This window comes from Gekko japonicus, unplaced genomic scaffold, assembly GCF_001447785.1.
Source record: "Gekko japonicus isolate JY-2015 unplaced genomic scaffold, Gekko_japonicus_V1.1 scaffold230, whole genome shotgun sequence".
In the NCBI taxonomy this organism is placed as follows: Eukaryota; Metazoa; Chordata; class Lepidosauria; order Squamata; family Gekkonidae; genus Gekko; species Gekko japonicus.
In genome coordinates, this window is record NW_015161410.1 from 400,766 (window position 1) to 421,389 (window position 20,624).

Consider the following 20,624-nt stretch of genomic DNA (forward strand, 5'->3'; position numbering starts at 1 on the left):
TTTCAGGAGGCGTGGGACCTCGGACAGGTACAAAGCCATAGACTCCACCCTCCAAACCAACCATTCCCTTCTGGGGAACCATAATTACTAATCTCCAGGTGAGGGCTGGAGATCACTCAAAATTACAACTGTTCTTTAGGTAGCAGAGATCAGTTCCTCTGGAGAAAATGGTGGACTCAGTGTCATTATACCCTGCTGAGGTTGCCACAGCAAATTGACACTGAGTGTCCAAGGCCGGGGCACCCGCCCAGAGCCTCTTTCTAGAGATCGTTGTATTTATTTCCACAACGGGCTTTTTTCCTAGTATAAAATATTTCTTTTTCAGTATGTGGCCAATGAATGACTTCAAACAAAACCCATCGAACTTGATTTGTTTTCTTTTATGTAGGGCAGCTGCGTTCATGTTTATTTACCTATATCATCATCAAGGTATGCTCTTATAATTTTTGATAAATATTTTCATCTTTATTTTTATTGCTGGCTGAATGCTTCCTACTCAACCTCTTCTAATTGGGGGGCTTGGTTTAGTGTATTAAAATATACACTTAGCAATACCAAAGAAAGATAGAATTAGGAAATGGGTTGCTGCTTCCCCACAGTTTGGAGCTCTGAAGTTGATTCAGTACATCAAAGTTACCCAACTGATAGTTATGCAGCTTTTCAAACTCAGCTCAGAATGGAAGAAGGACAGCTGGACTGAATATAAACATTACTAAGGCAGTCTATTACTGAAAGAAAATCTCAGTTCAGGTTCTGACCTGCCCAAGTTACTTTTTGGTATGGACATTATTTGGGGCTTTACTTTACGGGGGTTATAGTAAGCCAGCTACTGTGGTACCTGTCCCTGGTTAGTGAGCATAACCTATCTCAAAATCTGGAGCTTTCCAAAGTGACTCATACCAGTCCTTTTGGAATGTCTCTTTCATAATCAGTTAAAACATTTGAATTACAGATCAGTATATTTTGAGTTTTCTCTCTGGTTCTAACATATTTCTGCCCAAATGCCCTAGCTTTTAAGTCATAATAGCGTAACTTAAGTAGAAATGTTCACATTGCCTTTCACTGGACAGTTTTTGCACTGCTCTTTTCTTGCTAATGCACATTTTGACAACTTGCTTGCATATCTTTTGCCATTTTGATATACGAACAGTATGCTATAGGAGGTGGCTTATCAGGTAGGGAAAAAAACTAGATTAATTAATGGAGAGTTAATTCCTAAGCAGTCTTGAAGGGTGGGGATGTAATACCCCTGCTATTCAAAGCCAGGGTGCTATCTCTCATAGGAGCTATGACATTCTTAATTGTTCATTTGCATACATAAATCCATGTAACTGTAATAAATTTTTTAAAAAATTCTACCGAGAATTCTTGTAGTGGCTAGACAATAGGGTGGCAGTGGATGTGGGAGGCTTAGGACCAAGTTAACAATCTAGACAGAAATTTCACCTTGTAGCCTTTAGCTATTAGTCATGAGCAGGGGTCATTTCATAGAAAAAAGATGTGCAGGAGCTCATTATCATAACTCATTAGCATAACTTATTTGCAAATGCCACACCCCCTGATATCACCGGAAGTGTGTCAGAAGGCAACACCTACCGCTCAGGCTCCACTGGACTGTTTTGGATTGCTAGCTATTGGGGGGGGGTTCACATTGCCTTTCACTGGACAGTTTTTGCACTGCTCTTTTCTTGCTAATGCACATTTTGACAACTTGCTTGCATATCTTTTGCCATTTTGATATACGAACAGTATGCTATAGGGCTGCTGGGAGCAGGGGGCAGGGCTTGTTGCATGTGCCTGCCCCATGGGCTCTTTACTGCCGGAGCTCCGCTCCTGTGTGCTCCTGCAGGAAATGACCCCTGGTCATGAGGATAAATTAACTCCATGTTATCTGCTTTAAGATCCCTGGAAGAAGAAGAAGAATACACAAATGACAGTGCTAATGTTCAGAAAGAGAGCTGTTTTAGTCCATTGTAGCAAAAACAATGTATGTTATTATTTATGTTGTATGATACCTTCAAGAAGAACAAATGCATTATAACTTAAATCAGAATGGGCCAAAGTCAAATGCATAAGATGGTGATGTGAAAGGGTTCAGTTCTTTGCATTTGGGTAGTAAGACAATGTTGTTCCATATATGAGTGAGTTTCTTCATCAGACCGATGGTGTTTCATTCCATTCCACTAAATTACATGTATTCCGCATTTATAGAGTAAATAGTATTAGTTGTGATGGTGAATATAATGATAGATGAGTTGTATCCTACCACTTAGCTCAGCTAAGTGTGGAGCATTCTTGTTTCCCTAGGAGTTTGCCTCCAGCAGAAGAGAGAATTCCTCAGGAGGAAGGCTCCATGTTTAGCTGAGCAGAGTGACAGAATATACCCCAATATCATTTATGTAGTCAATGACACTGTCCACAGTCCATCATCTGCATCATCTCAGGAACTGTTTCTGTATTTGTGTAAGGTATTGCTATGTCTGAACAGTGGCTGAAGAAACAGAGGATTTACTAGCTGGTAGGGTTGCCAACCTCCAGGTGGTAGTTAAAGATCTCCTGGGATTACATCTGATCTCCAGACAATAGAGATCAGTTTACATTGAGAAAATGGCCGCTTTGGAAGGTGAACTCTATGGCATTATACACTGCCCCAAACGCCACCTTCACCAAGCTCCACCCCTAAAATTTCCAGATATTTCCCAACCTGGAGGTGGCAACCCTACTAGCCAGTGGCAAAGGTAAAATATATGTTTTGCTAGGATTTTGGCTGGCGGAAACTAGCCAGAGAAAAGCTAACGACCCTTTCTTTACTAACAAAGTAAAATCATAAGCATAGTTCCATAGGATATTTGATGATGTGGTATGTCTAAATCAACATATAAACAAAGGAAGATCTGTGTATAATGCTTCCATAATTCTGTAACTGAGTGATGCATTTTGTGATGATGCAAGACCATGCATTCTTTTCACATTAACGAAAGAGAGTTGTTTTGATGATATTTTTTATTGCTTGATAAACTCCATAGGGAAGATGTATGCATTATGTTTATTGCTGACAATTTGGGTTGAACATATGAAGCTGCTGTCTCAGCTCCATGTTGTCTGATCTGACTGACAACAACTCTGCTAAGTTTCCCAGTGCTTGCTCCTGTTATCCTTTAGCTGGAGATACCAGGCCTTTAGCTGGAGATACCTGGGAGCTTCTCCAAGCAAAACATGGTTCCCAAGAAATGAACGAAGGCCTAGGTGAGCAAGCATGGGCTATAGTCATTTGGGCTGAATGGAACACATCCCGGCAATTCGGTGGAAGCCACCTTTAAGTTCTGTGATGGAAGAAAGACGGGATGTAAATCAAATGGCTGTTCTGTTCTGTTCCAGGAAGCTATGGTTGAACCTTCCTCTTTTTTGTGGTTATGAAATTCTCATCCTCTTCTACAGCTACAGTCTTAGCTTTCAAGCAATCTCATGTAAATAAATAGAAGGGACAGAAAATTCTGTTATGATGTTTAAAAATATCGTCATGGCCAACTGGAGAAAATGTCTATTGCAGTAAAACATTTTTAGTGACTATATTTTAGACCTTCCTTTTGTGGTTAAAAATGAGGAAAACTCCATTCTGTTATGCCATCTGTTCCTTTTTTCTGTTGTGGTAACTTCCTAGTTTTGCTGGAGGAGGTAATGGAAAGTTTATACTGAACCGTACACATTTCATTTGCTCCCTAAGATCTTTAGTATGAAGTATGAACTGGGGTCCATGGCTGGTTGCCCTTTTATATTATTCAGATCTCCAGTTTTATCAGACGGCAGTCAAAGAGTCATATGAGAGAAAGAGATAATTTGGGGAAGAGAAAGAGAGCATTGGGTGAAATGAAGCAAATGCTCTGTGGAAAGCTAAATAAAATTAAAAGATAATTTTTAAAAGGAGAAAATGAAGGTCTCAGCTGGAGTAGCAAATTGTTAGGAAAATTGGTTGACAAAAAAGAAAGCTGGTGACAGATCCAGACAGTGCCTGAGATGATCACAATGATCTTAATGTGGAATAATGGCCTCTATTAAGGAGAGGAGCCATGCTTGAAGGAACAAATGTATTTGAGCAAAAAATATATATATCATGAATATCCTGCCTTAGAAACAACCATCTTAAACCCTTAATCCTCTGGCTAATCTTAAAAAAAACACACCCTACTGCTTCATGCTTTAGCAGTGAACAGTCTCTTCCCAAGAGGCTTTGCTTCGAGGGTCATATTTCAAGTGTAGCATTATTCAAACCCATTGCATCCCTTTCTGCATAGACTGCATCCATTTCCAAACAGTCCTGTGTGCAGTTTGTCAGCTTGCTAGCTTCATGCAAATACTTACATACGTGATTAATTTTATACCTGCAATTAGTTCATTTGTAATGGGAATAGTTTCTGTGACCCTGAACATACATGTGTGTGTGTGTGTGTCTGCTTAATGGCTTTCGTTTTAGACAAACCACACTCATGCACGTTTTAAACTGGGTTGTTTGAAATACCTCTGCGTACCGTCATTAAAAGGAAGCTGAAACTTACTGTCTGTTCTTAGATGATATTGTAACACTTTCTCGTTTGTAAAAAAACACTATAAAAGAATTGTGTGTTGGAATTTTCAGAATGTTTCTGTTATGCTGATATTCACAGTCGAGTTGAAAGTACAGCATGTGAGCAAAACTGAGATTTTTTTTATCCCCAAAGAAATTACATATCTATTTTAAGGAGGGAGGGGAAGAGTGAATGAATTTGCAATTTCTTTTGCTTTCCTAGCATTTTCCACATTTCCTGCAGATTGTGTATAGAAAAATGCAAATAAGCAGGTCTTCAGTACCAGGATGCTTAGAAGTGTAAAAATGCATAAAATTAAAACAGTGAGTGAGAAATGTGCTTCTAATTAAGGTAACTGTGTAAAGAAATGTTTGAACTCAAAGAAGATTCCTCTGTTGGAAGACTGAGCTTTACAGATGAAGTTGTTTTGTGTACCAGAGAAGTTTAATTTCTTTGCCCTTATTTCCAGTGGGTAGGATTGAAACCATGAGACTGTATCCAAAGGTACCCTTCTACTCATGGAAGAGGTCTTCCCGTGGGTACAGGCCTCCTGCTGTGAGCAGAAGAGCACTTTTGGATCCATCCCATTATCTCCCAAAGAGCTTTTAGAATTCTGCCAATCAGAGTTTACATCAGAGTTAGTCTACTCATTAGGCAGGCTGGAATGGCTTGCCTCCTGCAGTCAATTTTGAAGTACCATGAAAAGGTTGCAAATTGTCAATCCTTTATTTCTATACACTTACCAGTGGCACTCTTGTCAGTGCCATTGGATTTTCTGCCTTAAGCATCAACATATCCTAGGTTTTCTTTGTGTTACGCTGTTGAGATTGACAATGAGAGGTAATGCCCTAAAATAGCAGACAGGGTAATGTTGTCTGGAATATGTGATACCAGGATCTATATGTATCTTAGGTAGTTTCAAAAAGCTTATTATTGCAAGTAGAGCGCGGTGAAACACGTGTTGGTTTTCTCTCTCTCCCTGATCTGCCCTAGTGTGGGTTTGCTTTCTCAGCAAGGCGATATTGCATTTAATCTATTAACTGCTCTTGGTTAGTAGTTTGTTCTGAAACTGCTGCATTTACCAGCTAGGGGTCTTAAGGGCAAATTATAGCTGTACTTCTTCTCTGCCTGTCTGCTGTGGATTTTCAACAGTCTAAAACAGATATATGGCAAGCATGATTCACATAGAGTTGTGCACATGTAGGAACTGCCCACTTCTGTTCTCTTTGGGTGATGCATCTCACAACATATAGCATAATACTGACATTCACATACACTCCCATACTCTATACCCACATCAGAACCTCTTTCTGTGTATACGCTGAGCTGCTAATTGTGGCACTGTCACATCAGTTTGTGTACATATGCTCCAGGTGTGCCATTATGGGATAGGGTTGCCGGGTCTCAGTTGGAGATTTGAGGGTGGAGCCTGGAGAAGGCGGGCTTTTGGGCAGGGAGGGACCTCAGTGGGTTGTAATGTCGTAGTCCACCTTCTAAAGCCATTTTCTCCAGGGGAACTGATCTCTGTAGTCTGGAGACCAGTTTGTGATTCTGGGAGATCTCCAGCCACCACCTGGAGACTGGCAACCTGAGGGATCGAGAATGGGGAAATCAGTCTATGCGCTCTGCATCTGGATAACTTTCTTTCCGTATTCAAGCACATGTTTTTTGTAGCCAGAATTAAGCACTGGTGAAATTTGGTGAGAGAGCCTTTGGAAGCAGTCCTAAGCAGGTTTACTTAGAAGGCTTGGGGGCGACTCCAACAAAGTGTTCTCAAAGACTGCAGCCTCAAGTATGTGCATTTCCCACTAAAGTCTGTTGAATTTAACAGTGCTTAACTTTGTGTGGCTCATGACCATTATCATTTCCCACTAAAGTCTGTTGAATTTAAAAGTGCTTAACTTTGCGTGGCTCATGACCATAGTACCATTGTACTCAGGTTGCTTTCAAAACAGCTGTGCTATTTTGCGGTTTGGATAATGCTGAAACTTGAACAGTATGAAGTCAGGAATAAAGAGAACATAATGTGATGAACCCAAAAGAGCAAGTTGCTCTTGACTTTCAGTTAGACCATATGTTAATAGAATATAAAATAACACTTTCAGTAGCATTTTGTTCTTCTATCATCTGGTGTTGATGTCCATCAGAGCTGGGAAAGTATTCCATATTCTTGAAATCTACTGTCATATATTTAATTGCATAGAACTATAAAAAGCTTCATGTTCTGAGGTGTCATTTCCAGATATCTTAAGATACAGGCAACCAGGCACCAAAGATATCTCCACTCATAGACCTGGAGCCACTGCAGATTTCAACAAACAGAAAGGATTTCTGTCCACTGTGCAGGACTTCCCTGTCTCCTTCTCTGCTCTACAGATCAAAACGTGCCCCCCCCCCAGTGGGGAAGGGGACCTTCAGGATCAGTTTGGTGGGAATCAGAGATCAGCCCCAGAAAAGGGAATCAGTGAAAGCCCTGGCCACCAGCTGGGGATGGGGAGGTAGGGTTGCCAGATCTAGGGTGGGAAACTCCTGGGAATTTGAGGATAGAGCCTGGGGAGGACCTCTGTGGGGTACACTGCCATAGAGTCCACCCTCCAAAGCATCAGTTATCTTCAGAGGAACTGATCTCTGTGGTCTGGAGATGAGCTGTCATTCCAGGGAGTCCCGAAGTCCCACCTGGAAGCTGGCATCACTACTCCCTCCCGTCCACTGAAATCCTCTGTGGGATTCAACTGCTAATGTCCATAATGTTAATAACAGCTACAAATGTCAGAGTGGGGTTGGGTTTGGTTTGGTTTGTTTGTTTGCAGGGAACAAGGCCTCTCCAGCCCAAGGACCATGTGGGTTGGGCATCCCCCATGGCTGGCCTGCTTCCTGCTGGGCTCAGCTTTGCCATTGCTGCTAGAAAGATGCCCAACCCACGTGGTACCTAGTCTGGAGCAGCCTCCTTCCCTGCCAGCATCACCTCCCCCATCCTGGGCTTCTGGGATGGAGCCAGCCACTGTACTGCCAGTCCAGCCCTGCTGCCGCTGTGTGGCTTGCTGTGGCCTTCTCCACCAACTGCCTCAGCTGGCTGCCGTTTGTTGCTGGCCTCCTCCTCCACTGGCTGCCTGGGGAGTTCCCGATGGGAGGTAGAGGGGACATCCTCAGGAGACAGGGGAAGGGTGGACGAGCGCCCAGACCTCTGGGCGATGGACGGGGGCTTCCCTTGTGGAAGGGGCACCTAACCCCAGACAGGCTGCTCCTCATTTCCTGGGGAAATAAAGCCTGAAACAGCTGAGTGGTGGGGAACGCTTCCAGCTGCCCAGCTGTTTTTACTGCTTTCTGCTCTGGTCAGGAAACAGCATGAACCCCCACGACCTGCCGTAAAAGTTCATGGAAGTCTGTGACTGTGGACCCATCATGGGCTTCGGTTCCTGAATCATGAACAGGGCAAAATTCCTCACAAATTTTGCTTTGTGGTTTGGTACATGACCATCCCTACCCAGGAGCATCCTGCGTGAACTGTGCATGGTTTGCATTTGGATTACTGGCAACTGCTCACCTCTCAGAAAAGCGTCTCTAAGAAGCTTTTAATTCCATAAAATATTTTCCTGCCGTTCCTATCACGTGCTGGTTATTCTAGCAACCCACGTACCCCTCCAATATACCTTTACTTTGGTTCCATATTTAGTCACATTTGGCTCTACAGATTTGGTTCCTACCCATGAAATAGGTGTTCTGCTTTTGCCACAGACCACAGTTTGCTGTTACATAAGATCCACCATATTATGGTTTGCACTTTCTCTTCAAACCAGGATTCCAAACATTGTTTCGTTTTGTTTTTAGAATCCTGATTTGCAGGAAAATTGCAAGACATAGTCTACTGGTTTGGCAGCAAAATATGGCTTGCTACAACAGCAACAATAATGTATCCAATTGCTGCACACTAGGGGAGGATGGGAGTGGAGAGGAAGTAGTGTGGCTACCTCAAGCTTTTGCCACAAACCACAGTTTGCTGTTACATAAGATCCACCATATTATGGTTTGCACTTTCTCTTTAAACCAGGATTCCAAAGATTGTTTCATTTTGTTTTTAGAATCCCGATTTGCAGGAAAATTGCAAGACGTAGTCTACTGGTTTGGATGGGGCAGCAAAATATGGCTTGCTACAACAGCAACAATAATGCATCCGATTGCTGCACACTAGGGGAAGATGGGAGTGGAGAGGAAGTAGTGTGGCTACCTCAAGGAACCCATGATTTGCCATTACATTTCATCCATCCCACTGTTTTAACAAATGCCATAAGAACATAATATAAGAACATAAGAGACGCCAATGTTGGATCAGGCCAAAGGCCCATCCAGTCCAACACTCTGTGTCACACAGTGGCCAGAAATACCAGTGCCATCAGGAGGTCCACCAGTGGGGCCAGGACATTAGAAGCCCTCCCACTGTTGACCCCCCCCAAGCACCAAGAAGACAGAGCATCACTTGCCCCAGAGCCCCTATCTATACCTTGTGGCTAATAGCCACTGATGGACCTCTGCTCCATATGCTTATCTAATTCCCTTTTGAAACCATCCATGCTTGTAGCCACCGCCACTTCCTGTGGCAGTGAATTCCAAGTGTTAATCACTCTTTGGGTGAAGAAGTACTTCCTTTTATCCGTTCTAACCTGACCGCTCAGCAGTTTCATGGAGTGCCCACGAGATCTTGTGTTGTGAGAAAGGGAGAAAAGTACCTCTTTCTCTACCTGCTCTATCTCATGCATAATCTTATAAACCTCGATCATGTTTATACAAACCTTTTTAATTGAAAGCATTGAGTCTTTAACAGTATAATGCTCTCTGTGTGTGCAAGGTTCCAGTTGCAACTGTGGGGACTTCAGAGGTCATTTCGGGGGGGAACGCGGGGGGGGGCAGTTCCCCCGGGTGAGGTGTGGGGGGTGGGGCACATGATGAAGCCCCACCCCCTGCTTTTGGCCGCCCCGCTTCCAGCCCTCATTCAGCCAGGAGGAGGCAGGAGAAGAGGGAGGGTAAGTTGCTTCCTCCCTGCCTCTCCCCACCCCTGCCTGCCTGGGGCCAGGGAGGGCCTTGGCGGGGCTTACACGCACTCCCACCGGCCTTGCAGGTCCACTGCCGGACCCCTGATGTCAGGGGGTGTGGTATTTTTTATTTATTTATTTATGATTTAGATTTTTATCCCGCCCTCCCCGTAGGCTCATGAGTTATGCTAATGAGTTATGGGATAATGCTCCCCTAGCTCTTTTTCTACAAAATGACCCCTGGGGGACTTTAATTAGCCCATCTGGCTCTCTTCTTTGGTGCAGTTAACAGTAATGGCCCAGCAGTATATACAAACTGGCAGTTCTGGCTTTTGGCCCGTAGCCCCAGTGTGACATAGCTCTCTGTGCTTGCTCAGTGGATATATTACTGTTTGAACAATAACTTTGCTAGAGGTTGCACCAGTGCCCTCAAACACACTCCCCTAAGATGTCACCACGTATGTGTGCTGCACCCTTTCCCAAGGTTGTCGTAGCCACCGTGTTCATAATTGGGCTGATATTTTGTAATTTATTTATGGTGCAGCAGAACAAAATTAGAATCCAGTCGCGCCTTAGAGACCAACAACATTTTCCAGGGCACAAGCTTTCATGAGTCAAAGCTCACTTTGTCAGTATCTGATGAAGAGAGCTTTGACTCATGAAAGCTTATACCATGGGAAATTTTGTTGGCCTCTGAGGTGCTACTAGACTTTAATTTTGTTTTGCGGCTGCAGACTAACACGGCTACCTACCTGAAATCATATTACAGGAGTGTCATTTCTATTGGATTATCACACATAAGGGGTGGGGGGGAGGAATCTGTTATATGCCTTAAACGCTTCAGTGGAAAACATTCCACCAAAGTGACATCACAGGATCAGGAAGTCAAGGGTGCCTTCAGGGCTCCAGATACAAATGGTTGTCACTTTGAATTGCAGGTCTAAAATCCAGGAAGAAATACAGTGAAACTTTTAACTCTGATTCCATTGTGATTGATCTCGCAGATTTTTAGAGTAATTGATGGCATTGCCTTAGTTGAGTCTGTTAGTGCAAATAATTATTAATCAATATGCACTCAGCTCTTACTTTAGAAGATAATTTTAACACATGATTTATTCTGAACATTTCAATTGAGCTACCTTTACAAGGAGAAAATCAATTGGCTAGTGGTCTAAAGCACTTTAATTATCTCAAGCACTGTGTTCTTCTGGCTGGGCATTTTTCTACCGTAGTAACTTATTGTCCCGTACAGAATAAAGCTCTTTACTACTTGGCACCATTGACAGGATATTTTTCATTCCTTCTTTAAAGAAGAAAATGATGCTTTTTATTGACTTTTTAAAAACTTGTTTAGTTTGGTACCATAAAAATTAATTTGAGACTTACAGGGGGGAGATAGAGTAGGGAGATTGTAATTTATATAACTGAATGTCTTTTTTTGTTGTTAAGAATGAAGTACTTCCAAGCACAGTCTTGAATGATGTATTGCTAATTCGTTTCCCTCGAGTTTTGTTCATGCACACATATCAGCTTTTCCACTAAGAGAAGAAAGAGGAGGAACCCTTTTGACCACCAAAAAACTTGCCATGAATAGTACTAGAGATTTGAAAGGATATCCTTATGCCAGAATTTGGATATATGTTACATTAACCATGGAGCTGCGGTGGCTCAAGTGGTTAAGACGCTGAACTGCAGGCTGTGGAAGGTCAGTAGTTCAGCAGTTCGAGACCCGAGTTGCCGCATGATGGAGTGAACTCCCGTCTCTAGTTCCTGCTCCTGCCAACCTAGCAGTTCGAAAGCAAGAAATTGCAAGTAGATAAATAGGTACCACTTTGGTGGGAAGGTAACAGCATTCCGTTCGCCTTGGTGTTTAGTCATGCCAGCCACATGACCACGGAAATGTCTTCGGACAGCGCTGGTTCTTCGGCTTTGAAACGGAGATGAGCACCGCAACCCTAGAGTCAGACTCGACTGGCTTTCGAGCAAGGGAACCTTTACTTTTTTACATTAACCAGTAGTTGCATTTAGTGAGTTGCTTCTTGTCCTAGACATTGGTAATGGTACCGTCAGGATTTTCTTTGTCTTTACTGTTGGCCCAGTTTAACTTCAGACCTGTCAAGGCAAACATAGCCCACAACCTCCTTCCACTTTTTGGGTCCAGATGGATAGGAGAAAACTGAGGTTTACAAGCTCTTAGGAGTTTCATAAAATTGCTTTATAACCCCCACATCACTCATATTTGAAAAGTTTCCTTGATGTACTGTGTCCATAGGATTTGTAAGCACTGGGTTGAGTCCTGTGAGTTTTTCCTCTTAATCTTACTTGGCCCCTTCCTCACTGCAGTCCTAATCCACATCATGGCTTTGGTCCATGGGGTCCAACAATCCATGCCATAGTTTGTCCTCCATGAATTTAAGAGCCAAGAGAAAGATGGGTTTTTTTCAGGTTAAGTAATTGCTAGAAAAATCTAATTGTCCTACAGTATGTATGTATTTATTTAGAAAATTGTATAGAGCTGCTTTTTAGAGCACTTTCTCTGGGTTGGTCACAAAATAAGAACAATGCAACAATAAAATCTTAGAATCAACAGGAAGCAAAAAAAAAAGGCATCCTTAAAATGCAAAAAGGGGGGGAGAACTGTCCCGGGCAAACAGAGTTTGGATGCATGCCTATTATGCAAACATTCTTTCTAGGGTTGCCAGGTGTTACCTCCTTGCCAGCCAGGGGTGGGAGTGAGTTTTCCGGGAGTGGGGGGCTGGGGTGATGTCCCCATGCACAACGTCCCTGATGTGTTGGCATTATGTGGCGATGCTCTGGTATTTGGGGCAAAACTCTATGGTAACCATACTGTTTTGCCCAAAATACCAGAGCATCACCGCACAATGTCCCCAGCATGATGACATCATTTCCACGTGACATCATCACATCTGGGATGTCATGCCGGGTTGTGGCTGTTGGGGGCAGGGCTTCCCCCAGCTGGCCAGCAGTGGACAGGAGCCTGTGAAATTGGGGGATCCCCCGCTCTCACCCGGGGACTGGCAACCCTAGTTCTTTCACAGGAGCTTTACCATCTAAAAAAAAATCATGACTTTTGTCCATATTTGCAATGGACCATTATAGAATATTTCTTGCGACTCTGCATATTTTACTTTAATTAGGCTGCAGTCCTGGGAACACTTTTTTATGGAGTAAGTCTCATTGAATAAAATGGGACTTAATCCCCAGTAGACCTGCTTGATGGTGGCTGCAGCCATGAAATTAACAGATGCCTGCTCCTTGGGAGGAAAGCGATGGCAAACCTAAGACAGCATAATAAAAAGTAGAGACATCACCCTGCCAACAAAAGTCTGTATGGTCAAAGCAATGGTATTCCCAGTAGTCATGTATGGCTGCGAGAGTTGGACTATAAGGAAGGCCGAGCGCCAAAGAATAGATTCTTTTGAATTATGGTGCTGGAGAAGACTCTTGAGAGTCCCTTGGACTGCAAGGAGATTGAATCAGTCAATCCTAAAAGAAATCAACCCTGACTGTTCCCTGGAAGGCCAGATACTGAAACTGAAGCTCAAATACTTTGTCCACCAAATGAGAAGGGAGCATTTTCCCTGGTGCTGGGAAAGATTGAAGGTCAAAGAAGAAGTGGACAGCAAAGGATGAGATGGTTAGACAGTGTTATCGATGCAATGAACATGAAATTAAGCAAACTCCGGAGCACGACAGAAGACAGGAGGGCCTGATGTGATGTGGTCCATGGAGTCGCAAAGAGTCGGACTCGACTGTGCGACTGAACAACAACAGACCTGCTTAGGCTTTCTCTCAGTGTGGAGGCAATCGTAATATCACCCTTACAGTGCAATCCTAAACAGAATTACACCCTTCTATATCCAGGGAAGTCAATGGGTTTAGAGGGAGGCAACACTGTTTTGGATTGCAGTGTTATAGCTTCAAAGGGTTTTGCTGTCATAATCCTGCTCTACCAACATTTGAGTTAAATAGTGATTTAAACATGATTGATGACCGCTAAACTACATGTACATTTCCTGAGAATTCAAGACTTTCCCATTGCAGAACTCTGGGAATGTGCTGCATGCCTTGAATGACCAGGTCCTCAATCACTATGGTAATCTCCAACGAAGGTTTTCTTGAAAGAAGCAATAATAGATCATGCTAGTTCTTTGTTTCTGCATCTGATTAAAAGAGAGAGATCTGATGACATCACAGAGGATTTCCTGGAAGGCAGTGTTATGGCGACATATGTTTTCCTGCTGTTAAGATTGTTTTCATATAATGAGATGGTAATCACATTGGTTGGACAGGAGCCACACAGAAAGACAAATTTGGGGACCGTCCTTGCTGTTACACAGGAAGTAAAAACAGGAAATAGAATAGGGAAGGAGTTTTTTCTAGTTCAGCTTGCAGATATGGTTCACAATTGGATTGGATTGGAGGACACAAGATAAGGTTTTGCTAATAAGGTCTATCCCTTAGCAATGTCTGTCTAAGAGACCATCTGGGAACCATATGTAAATTCCTCTGAACTGCTGAGAGGAATAGCAAGGTGCAGGTATCTCTCTATATAATAATTCCGTTTTGGTCATGGACTCTCCTGAACATTCCACATGGCGCCCACAGCCTTTGGATCCGTGATCTGTCATTCAGAAGCTGTCCCTATCCACTGGCTGCATTGTCTGAGTCTCGCCTCTAATATTCTAAACAGTTAGCTGTTCCTCTCCACCCAATAGCCAGTCAGAACACAGAGGCTATTTGCATATGCGACCTGATTAACCTTTGCCTCTAACATTCTAAACAGTTTGCTGCTGCTGTTGGGAGTCACTGAATGTGTCCTGTGGTAAAGTGCCTTTTTCCTTAAATGGTTACTTGAGTTGCCAATCTCCCTGTAGGGCCTGGAGATCTCCCAGAAATCACCGTGTTCCCCAGCCACACCACATCATTTCCCCTACAGAAAATTTCCCAGCTATTACAATGGCTGCTTTGGGCAGTGGACTCTATGGCATTATACCCTGCTGAAGTTCCTCCACACCCCCAAACCCTGCCCTCCCCAGGCTCTACCCCTCAAACCTACAGGTCTGGCCCTCCCCTTAGTATTGACAGCCTCCAGGCAGCACCTGGAGATCTCCAAGAAAATGGCTGCTTTGGGCAATTGACTGTATGGAATTATACCCTGCTGAGGTCCCTCCACACCCCAAACCCTGCCCTCCCCAGGCTCTACCACTCAAATTTACAGCTATTTCCCAACCCAGAGTTGGCAACCCTGTAACTGGCTATGGAAATGCTTTCCAGACCCTTGGAACCCAGAAGACATGGCATAGGGGGAGGTGCTTTTCTACCTCAGCTGCCACTGCATAACCCCAAATCAACGTAAATCAGGGGTGGAGGGAACCATACCTGTCACCATGAGGCTGTCCTCCCATACTACCCATTTGGGGCAGCAAAATGACTTGAGACAGCCCTGCCTTATAGCTAAACAGAAGGAAATAAACACGGCTTGCCTCCCTCTGTTTTCCCCTTCCCGCTGCTGCCCCACCAGCCACAGCCGGGACACTCACCTGGAACTTCCTTCTAGAGCTCGTTGTATTTCTTCCCACAACGGACCTTACTTCTAGTAATAAAAGAATTGTAAACATCATGTAATGAGCATGCTTTTGTTTAAGCAAGAAAAGCATCCCAGAGCTGTTGCCTGAGAGAGGCCACCTTGCTGCGACCAAGTTCCTGAGATGTCACAGTACACTCTTAACAAGTCAAAGCAGACATGACATTGGTGCACTGGAAAGTGCTGACAAGTTGGGGCCAATTCATGGCGACCCCATGGACTTTTCCATTCAAGCGACATTCATAGGTGATTTGCCATTGCCTGCCTTTTTTGTCAGGACCCTGGACTTCTTTGGTGGTCTCCCTTCCTAATACTTACCAGGGATAACCCTGCTTAGCTTCTGAGATCTGTCAAGATCAGGCTAACCTGAGCCATCCAGGTCAGGGTAAACATAACATTAGAGTTGCATTATTAGGACTGCTCACAGTATTTTTTAGGATAACTTGCCACCCAGTCCTACTTTGTCAAAGTTCAGGAAAGGGTCATTGCGAAGAATGTGTTTAATTTCTGATTATTTAACCCCCCCCCCTTGCCATTAGCCTTGAGGCAGGGAGACCTATACAAAACGTGTGCCTCTCTTTCCCCCTTCCCTTCTGGAGCAAATTTGCAGCTTTGGAAGGGATGAAGCTGAAGCTCGTATAAGACAGGGGCATCCCACAGAGGAGCTTCCAACTATAGGTCCAAATCAAGAAGTGGTGAAGACTTTGAGGCCGGCTCACCACAGTGGGAGGGTGGTTGTACACTGTCTATAGCCTCTCCTTCCATCCAAAAAAAGTATTAAAGAAGAACTGTATAAGGAAACACAAGCTGTACCTCATGAAGAGGAGAAAGCAATTTATATTGAGGAAACCACAGAGTGGGACAAAAGGAAGAGTCTGTCTCATGTTTCCTTCCTCCCCCCCCCTCCGCCAAAAACAAACAAACACCCAAAGGAGATTTGCTACATTTAAAGAAAAGTCACTGGTATACTTTTGCACATTAAAATAAACAGGATTCTGTCACCTAGTCTTTATTTGGATTTCTACCCAATGGCTATAGGGCTAGTACTACCATTTTTGAAATGTTTTCCCTGGGGGAAAAAAAATCTAAATTATGCAAACCTGTGAGCCACTTGTGAATGCAAATATGGAAGCAAACTAATTATCAAGTAAGCTAGGCTTATATAATAGTTTAACATCCTGTCATACTCCAGGGAAAGTCAAATGCCTGACTTTGAAACAATGCTTCGGAGGCTATGCTATTTTTAAGAAATCACTGTTTTACCCACAAACTGCACAGGGATTATTTTTATTTAATTTCCCCCTCCTGAAGTTATCTTGCTGGATTATAAGAACTGGCTATAGTGAACAGGTTGAAAGTCTTCGCTTTCAACCTGCTCCTTTCTGCTTCCAACAGGATGGCCCCTTTATGGAAGAAAGAAGCAATTGTTTCTTTCAAGCACTCTAACTTTAGAACAAAGTGTCTTGCAACTGTTCTGTCTCCAGCAGGAGTTGCACGCAGTCTGGTGGTGGACACCTCTGACAGCGGGAAGAAGCTTTGTGTGGAAGATCAAACAGGTTAATTCTGGGACTTCTCCCAGCAGTCTATTCCCTTCCAGCCGGTTGCCTGTTAGCCGCAGAGTGCTGTAGTACCGAAGCTTTGGAGATGAAAAACATCTGGATTTTCCATTGCTCTTTTGCTGTAGAGAGATAGCTCCAAAGAGTTCGCAGTGGCGGTGCCAGGACTTATCTAACACATTTTTCTTGACCTTAATTCTTCATCCTGGGATTGCCGGATGAAGATAAAAAGGCTGAGTGCACTGGCTGCCTGACACAAGACAGCCACCCACTACACAGTTATGCCTTTATCAAAAAGTTATGCCTTTATCAAAAGTTGAGGTATTCTGGTCCTGATGGTGATTAAGTGGGGTGGGTTTTTTTTCCTCCAAGGGTGTGGATTAAATTGAGCTCTTTTCAGTTTAATCCCATCTGGAAGTCATGTTCTTTTCTTGATTTGATTTTACATCTGTTGGCTAAATGTAAAAGCAAATGCTTTTTATTCTGATATGAGCAAAGATCGGCTGTCCCTTAATTTCAAATGAGTAAATGGGAAAATTGTTATTGAAATTGATTTTGGCTAGTTTACTTAGAACGTTTTTTAAAGTCTTGCATTTTTAGCCAAAAGCTTAAAGGGTGGCTTGCAACAATTCAAACGATTTTTAAAAATGCAGATAGCATTCAGTATAAAACCACACCACAAACCCCATCATTTCCATAATCTAATCTGGTGTCTTAAATGTAACAGGAAAGTTCCAAATATAAGGCAACACAACCAAGAAGGCCCTGTTTCAGATACTCACACGCCATTATTTCTGAAGTTGCACAGCACACAGAGCAAGACCTCTGAAGATTACTTCAGTTGTTGGACAGGTTTCTATAAGATCAGAAGATAAGATGCTGATCTCAGACTGTCTGATTTGTCCTTCAAAACCCACCAACAGTCTCTGAAGTTGCCTTCCATCCTGAGTAAGATGTGTTCTACCAGTGAACTGGTGGCCCCAAAGGTACAGCTTCCTACATACTGCCTAAGTGGGGTGCAAAATGTTTTGAGGTGCAAATGCCTGGAGTTACACCCAGGAGATCCCAATATCAGGGGAAAACATTTTTCTCAAGGCACGGGGCTATAAACTGCTTAAATTATTGACTGAGCAGAGATGCATTTCCTGAATGGAGATAACCATCTGCACAGCTGCCTGGAAGGGGCATGATGGATTACCTGAGTCGAGCCATAGAAGTTTGAAAGGTGTTCCCTAAATTGATTGGAGAAAAGGCTCTGTGTGGGATTTCACTCCCAAACTCAAAACAGGGTGCAGGGAAACCCACCCAGCTGGGGCAGGAAGGGTTAGAGGTCTGGATACCCAATCAGAAGTGCTCAAGCCAGGGCTGGGAACAAGGGAAGAAACAGAGTGGTGTCTGTCTTGACAAACGTCTCTCTCTCTCTCTCTCTCTCTCTCTCTCTCTCTCTCTCTCTCTCCGCCCCCCCATTTGTGTGTGTGTGTGTGTGTGTGTTTGCGTCCATGTCCATGCCTGGAAGTCATAGCGATCTCTGGTGACTCCTACTGGGGCAGGGACCATGTTCAGAGAAGCGGCTTAATAGCCTGCCTCTGCCTCTCAGCCCTGGTATTCCTTGGAGGTCTCCCTTTCCAAATACTTGCCAGGGTTGGCCCTGCTTAGCTTCCAAGATCTGACGAGATCAGGCTTGCCTGGGCTTTCCAGGTCAGGGTGACCAGCTTCTATTTTCAATGTTCCAGCAGGCTTATGCCCGTCCCAGGGAGTAGATGCCAAAGTAACTTGGAAACGTGTTCTTTTTCATATAATAATTTTCTTGGCATTCTCTGCATTCCACAGAGTTTTCTGTGTTCGTCTTAAAATGAGTGATCTGAAAAGTCTTGTGCATTTATAGTTCTCTGATAATACTATATATTAAAGCTGGGGTGCAGGAAGATAAGATAAAATTCATGTTTTTAGATTATCCAAGGCAAATATGATTTTAATGCCTTTATTACTTGCTGTAGACTACAGCTTTCAGGTTAAAACTTCCATAAAGCTGTCTTAATTTATTAGCTGTGTCATGTTAGTATTGGATAACTAGCTGGAAGATAAATCTGTGCTTAGTGCAAATGTGTCTGAGTTGATGATGTTCAGTGTAATTTATATAGAAAGTCTAGTTTGGTTATGAGGAGAAGTGCAATTTTATGTGACAGCTTTAGATGGTGGAATGCTTATTAATCTTGGTCTGTTGCATATATTTGGGAGAATATTCTCAACCATGTTTAGAATTTGATTAGGGGTTTTTTTGCATTTGATTTACTGGAATTCCTGTTTCTTGTAATACATATTAACATGTTTTTTCTTAACTGCGTTTAATGCCCTACACCCAATTATCTTTGTGTGTTTTGCATGGGGACTGGTTCGACTGCAGTTTGAGCTAATGTGGTGCAGCAGTTCTCCTTCTCTCCTGAACTTAATCCTGAATCCTAGCACAGGAGTATCTTGGCAGAGGGTCACTTCTCCATAACCAGGTTTTTGTGATCTATCGTTCCTGTCAGGATAAGACTATATACAGGATAAATAGGGCAATAGAATTTTTTCTTTCTAGTCATGTTATTTAAAAATTGTAGTTTCTGCTCATGATAGATGATTCAGACAATATGTGTGTTTGAATTCATGTGGTGGAGGAACCAGTAACCAAGTGAATGACTGTGTGAATCAGCCTGTAGTCAGAATAGGATTCAAGATCTTTCTCGCTTTTCTACGTAATCTGTCCCAATTGTTTGGTGTAGTGGTTAAATGCACGGACTCTAATCTGGGAGAACCGGGTTTGATTCCCCACTCCTCCAATCGCAGCTGCTGGATGATCTTGGGCAAGCCATAGTTCTGTCAGCACTGTTCTCTCAAGGACAGTTCTCTCAGAGCTCTCTCAGCCTCGCCTACCTCACAGGGTGTTCATTGTGGGGAGGGGAAGAGAAAGGAGTTTGTAAGCCGCTCTGAGACTCCCAAGTGAAGGCAGGGTATAAATTCAATCTCTTCTCTTCATCTTCATAATTCCATAACCTCCCCTTGTATCTTTTGGATGCAAAAGAAATCCCATGGTTCCTGGCATAGCCTTTTTGTTAAAAGGGTCCCTTTGGAGAAATAGCTGGTGGAATCCAATATTCTGTAACAGAACAGAAGTAATTTTTTAAGCCCCCAGAGGGGATTTTTTATTTTTTTTTTATAATACTACATAAATTACCAAGAAAAAATAGGGATAGGAGGACTACAATTAGGGAGAAAGAAAAGATAACCCACACTAAACTAAAAACCCAAGGTTAGGAGCTCATTCCCTGTTAAACTGCTGTTAGTAAAAGAAAAGGCTGTTAATAAACAATATACTTTGTGAGGTCCTGTTTTTCTAAGCTTATATGTTAGATTGTTACTTGTTATGAGAAGATTTCCTGAGCATCTTTTCCAGCTCACTTCATAAAAGCAATTTGCAAAGTCCTTCCGCCTTTACATCTATACTAAAACTCTCTAAATTCTTGATAGCTTCTTAGATGTTCACTGCAGCCCAATCTTCTTCCATCCAAAGGAATAGAACTGCTAGTCTTAAGCCTCTTCTGCTCTGGTCTCGGGGTCCAGTGGCTTCTCAAAGGTTTCTTGATTATGAAGGGCACCTCCAGCTCTTTTTTCTCAGCAGACTTTAAGATGACACTTTCTAAGAACACTCGCAGGGAAGAAGTTAAATCCTTGTAAATTTTTCCTGTTTCTCTTGTGCTTTTTCTTCTTTTCTCATTGAGATTGCTGTTTAATTTAGTGTCCATCTCATTCGCTTTGAGAGCCCTCAATTCCATTTTTTCTCCGATCACCTCCTGGAGCTGCCGAGACACAAATTGTTGATTTATCTTGG

At 43.1% G+C, this 20,624-nt stretch overlaps 1 protein-coding gene across 1 annotated transcript in view; it reads left to right on the plus strand.

Moving 5' to 3' along the window:
* Positions 1-20,624, plus strand: part of PARD3 (par-3 family cell polarity regulator) — a gene marked incomplete at its 5' end in the record, with an annotated part of 471,015 nt that overhangs the window by 393,681 nt on the left and 56,710 nt on the right. The window lies entirely within an intron of this gene.